Source organism: Magnolia sinica, chromosome 14 (assembly GCF_029962835.1).
Source record: "Magnolia sinica isolate HGM2019 chromosome 14, MsV1, whole genome shotgun sequence".
Lineage (NCBI taxonomy): Eukaryota > Viridiplantae > Streptophyta > Magnoliopsida > Magnoliales > Magnoliaceae > Magnolia > Magnolia sinica.
The window spans coordinates 81299500-81304852 of NC_080586.1; the positions used below are offsets into that span (position 1 = coordinate 81299500).

A 5353-nucleotide genomic window follows, 5' to 3' on the forward strand; every position below is an offset into this window, starting at 1 on the left:
AATCATCCTCTTCTTTTAAGAGATACAATCCACCTTTTTCCTTAGATTGAGTCAGCTTAGACATGGTGTTCGATTTTGGGTAATAGTCCCATGATTTTGTTTTTTCAGCAAGACTATCGAGGTAATCCTATACCTCGTCGACATTTTTATTAATGAATTCACCATTACACATTGTCTCGACCATTTGGCGCATGGAAGATGTCACTCCATCGTAGAAAAAATTTGTAATGCGCCATGTTTCAAAGCCGTGTTGTGGGCATGAACTGACCAAATCCTTGAACCTTTCCCAACATTGGTAAAATGTTTCATTCTCCTTTTGGGTGAAGTTCATGATTACTTTTCTAAGGGTAATCGTTTTATGATGTGGAAAAAATTTCTTTATAAATTCCCTTTGCATATCATTCCATGTGCCAATGGATCTAAGACGCAGTGAATGTAACCACGTCTTAGCCTTCTCCTTTAAGGAAAAAGGAAAGAGTTTCAGCTTGACTGTGTCCTCAAACACATTTTGAAAATATAAAGTGGCTATGATCTCATCAAACTCTTTCAAATGTAAATATGTTTATTCAGATTCAAGCCCATGGAACTTAGGAAGGAGTTGGATAACCCCTGGCTTGATGTCCATACGTCCTGTATTTTCAGAAAAAATCATGCATGAGGGCATACTCACCCCCGCTGGTTGTAAATAATCTCGTAAAGTACGTGGCGAGGGTGCTTGATGCACCTCATTCTCATCCTGAATGTCCTCCACCCTAGGTTGGGGCAGAAGAGGTTGGTTTTCAGCCATCACTTCAATTAACTCAGGGGATTTCAAGTGGTGTTTAGTTTTACGATAGATAGCTAACCCCTCAACCAATCCTCCTTTAATCAAGAGACGTCGAGTGTTGTCACGGGCCCACTTAAGCATAAAACACTCGCAGCCCTCAATCAAATTCGAAACCTAATCCTAAGAAAGGAAAAGAAAATCTAAAAAGAAAGAGAGGGTTGGAAAGAAATTATCAAATTGAAGTCCCTAAGTTAAAAACCTGCAAAATAAAACAAAATAAATTAGATTCTAAAAAGAGAAGAAAAATCCTTAAAAAGAAAGATAGCAGTAAACTGATTTCTAAAAAAAGAATTCCTAAAAGAAAGTGAAAATTTCTAAAATAAATTAGAAAAGTCCTAAACTAGAAAGTAAGTTCCTAAAAGAGATCTGAAAAATATAAAGTAGAGAAAGAGCTTACCGAATTGAAAATTTCTATCTTAAAAGCCTATAAAATAGGAAGGTTAGTTTCTAAACAAAAAGTCTACAAGTAGAGAATTTCTAAAGATAAATTAGGAAACTAAGTTAGATTCTAAAAGAGTTAGACTTAGAAAGTTACAAAAAAAAAATAGAAAGTTAGTTTCTAAAAATAAGACCCAGAATTAGAAAGTTTCTAAAATAGAAAATCGATCCAAACCTAAAATTAGAAAGTTTATAAAAATAAACTATTTCCTAAAAATAGAAAAATACTAGAATTAGAAAATTTCTAAAACTCAAACCCTAATTTTAAAAATAAAAAAAGTAGAGGAATTGGAAAGGGATTACCAATTCAGAAGTTTATATCAGGATCTTACAAAACAAGAAAATAAGTTAGTTCTAGAAATCAATTAAAAATCTAAAACTAAAGTTAGTAAAATCCTAATCTTAAACTAATTCTAAACCTAATTAATTTCAGAGAATCGCAACCGTCACTCCCCAGCAACGGCGCCAAAAACTTGTTCACTCCCCAAGTATAGGGTTGTGATGTTGTAATAAACTCTGTAAGACCGAGGTCGAATCCCAAGGGACTGATACTTGTACGTTACCTGAAACTAGGTAGAAATAAAACTAGCCTAAGATGAAATCTAAATTGATTATAATTTGAGGAATAATGGTGAAATATTAATGTAAAACTTAAGAAATTTAGAGGTAGGAAACTAGGGATTAAGAGGATCCACTTGTAAAGATCAAGGAGATCTTATGCCATCACCATGAAAATTAAACTGAACTTCCTTTAATATAGTTTTAAAGAGATGAAAGGTATATGAATTAGAATGGATTCTATCACCAAACCATGCCCAGGAGACAAAGCAAACAACAGAATTAAACTAATTACCAACCAATCAACATGCTATGAAGGTTAGGAAGGATACCGTCATCCAACCATGCCCAGGAGACGATGGCGAACAACAGGACTTCCTGACGTCTTAATCACAATAAAGAAAAAGAAATACTCAAAGCCATTGTAGACCCATTGTAATTTCAGTCACAACAGATCATTAAAAACTAAAAACATTCCCTTAATTATCAAACTAAAATCAAAGTCAGTTTATAAATTTAAATTAAATTACCAGCATAAAATGGAGTCTCCCATCTCGCTACAAGCTTCACCTCTTAGCCCTAGCTAAGAGGTTTAGCCTAACCACATGATTAGGCTAATTCCAAAAATAACATAAACAAAAAGAAAAATAAATAAATAAAACAACTCCACTTTCTGTCTCTGTGCTCCATGTCCAGCCCAAGCCAAGCTTCGATCCCCACTCCGATCTCTCACTTCTTTCTTTTATAAGGCCAAGCAAGGTTGGTCATGCAAAAACAGAGGAAGAAATCGCTTTTCTTCCGTTGTGCTACCGGTGGGGTCCATTGTAGCTGTCATTTGCAAAATCCACCCCGTCGAATGTGTTCTTCTCGAAAAATCAGTCAAGAATGGCTGGTTTTGGATTAGATTTGGTGTGGCCCATTGGCTTTCTTAGACTGTCGTTCGGATTGCGTTTGCACGGTGAAAAACCGATCATGATACTCTTCTTCAAATTCTCTTTCTTAGTGAGGAAAAGAACCCTCTGCTTGGAACTTTGGACAGTTTGGATCAGTGATCCGGCGACGATTAAGATCACGGAATGGCCACGGAGGGCCGAACGTGCGAATGCACGTCCCTGCGTATACAGGGACGCTGTGATGATCGGTGGGCCCCACAGTTTTGTTTTCGATGAAATCCACCACGCCCATTGAGTTCCTGGCGAAAAATAATCCGGGATGGTGTGGTTTTGGTCTAGTTCTTGTGTGGCCCACGGATTTTCTATTCAACCGTTAATCTTGCATTTTTGACGATCCACGTGCGTACACGTGTATGGGCTGAAAAGGAAAGCTAGGAAAGGGTTTTACCCCATCTATGGAGTGAATGGACGGCTCTGATCATGCAATGGGGCGAAGAATGGGCCCCACTACTCAAAGTCGGTGAAACAGCGTTCGCACGGTGTTTCCTTTGTGAAGAAGGTCGAGTCAACCGACTTGACCAAGGACTCTCATCCGTTGCACAGTGAGTGCACTTGCACCTCACGTACATTCAATGTACATGTGGGATCCATGGTGATATATGTGAAAGATCTGCGTCGTCCATCTGTTTTGTAGCCTCATTTAAGTTTATGAGTCCAAAACTAAAGCATATCCAGAGATCAGGTGGGCCCCACTTAAGGATTTAAGGGGCTAATCTGCCCATTGGGCCACTTCTACAGGGATCCGATGGCTCAAATTTGATTTGTACGGTTAATTTAAAGTCCTCAGGACTTGTATGAAGTTTCGTGTCAATCGGATGGCGAGAACCCTTTGATCTTGCATTCTGGACCATTTTCAAACCTTTTTAATGTGAATGACTTGATTTTCTCAGATCTCTGGCATGTAAATCCGTTGATCTTAGTCCTCTGGAGTTTGTTCTTTGCTCTGGTGACTTCGGAGCGTTAAATCCATGCTTTTAATACTCTTTCTCAATCAAAGCTTCTTATTACATCCTGCAACAAAACACGATTAATTTATAATATTAGGTATTATTGTGTACGTAAAATCAGGCAGTAATCGGGGTCTGGTATGCAATATTCGACCCTCAACAATGGTCCATCATGTTAGGTCACACTTTGATGTTACCCATCCACCATATGAGGCTCACCTTTAATGTGAACTATGCATTATGTGGGCCCACCTTGAAGTGGACCAGTCATCATATGGGGGCCCACCTTTAATATGGGTAGTTCATCACCTTTAATGCCCACCATCCATCATGTGCGTCCCACCTTTGTTGTGGATTGTCTATCATGTGGGGCTCACTTGATGTGGATAGTCGATCATATGGGGCTACATTTTGATCTAGGTCATCCATCATGTGGGGCCCGCCTTTGATATGAACTATGAATTATGTGGGCCCACCTTGATGTAGACCATTCATTATGTGGGGCCCAACCTTCAATATGGGTAGTTCATCACCTTTAACGTCCACCATCCACCATGCGGGTTCCACTTTTGCCATGGATTGTCTATCATGTAGGGCCCACTTGATGTAGATTGTCCATCATGCGGGGCTGCAGTTTGATCTAGTGTTCACTCCATGTGGACAGTCCATTATGTGGGGCCTCTTCAGAGGAAGAAAACTAGGGATTCAGAGGATCCACTTAAAGAGATTTTATGCCTGCTTCAAACATTCCTTTAATTAAACTAGAAACATCATCAGTTCAGTTTAAATAGAAAAAAAAACATAAAAAACTCCCATCACGCTACAAGCTTCACCTCTTAGCCCTAGCTAAGAGGTTTAGCCCAACATGATCGGGCTTGATCTCTCAACTAATAATAAATAAATAAAAATAAAAAAAATTAAAACTTAAAAAACAAACTCTCTATGCAAACGTCCAGCCCCAAGCCTTAGATCCCTGTCCTTTCTTGTTTCTTCCCTCTGATCCCCTGGCCTCCTCACGTGCTTCTCCTCTTATACTCTGCTATAGGTCGGCTTGAGTCCAAGAACTTCATGCTAAAGTTCCCTTACGCAGCCCAGTAATGTGCGAAAGAGCCATGCGAAACTACTCACCTTCTGGAGAAGAATTCCGGCGCGAAATCAATTCATCTCTTGATTCTGATATCTTGGCTAGGGTTATGGCCACCTGTTGTAACATGTGTACGGTCCAGATCATGGATCCGACCATCAATACGATCGCACAATGGCCCACGAAAGTCGTTTGCGTCTGGCCGTGCGTAATGCGTAAACTTGATCTAGGGCATCCATTATGTGGGGCCACCTTTAATATGAACTATGAATTATGTGGGCCCACCTTGGTGTAGACCATTCATCATGTGGGACCCAACCTTCAACATGGGTCGTTCGTCATGTTGGCCTACCTTTGATGTCAACCTTCCATAATGTGGTCCCACTTAATTTTATTATCCAACATCCATCATGTACGTCTCACCTATTATGTGGACTGTCCATCGGGTGGGGCCTACTTGATGTGGATCCTCCATTATGTAAGGCTACACTTTGATATGGGCCATCTATAATGTGGGTCCCACCCTTTGATGTGACAATGTATTATA

At 39.6% G+C, this 5353-nt stretch overlaps 1 non-coding gene across 1 annotated transcript; it reads left to right on the top strand.

Moving 5' to 3' along the window:
- The first annotated feature begins 242 nt into the window (after positions 1–242).
- Positions 243–349, top strand: LOC131226413 (small nucleolar RNA R71). Its single transcript, XR_009161800.1, has one exon. It is a non-coding gene; the product is annotated as a small nucleolar RNA R71 (small nucleolar RNA).
- The last annotated feature ends 5004 nt before the right edge of the window (positions 350–5353 follow it).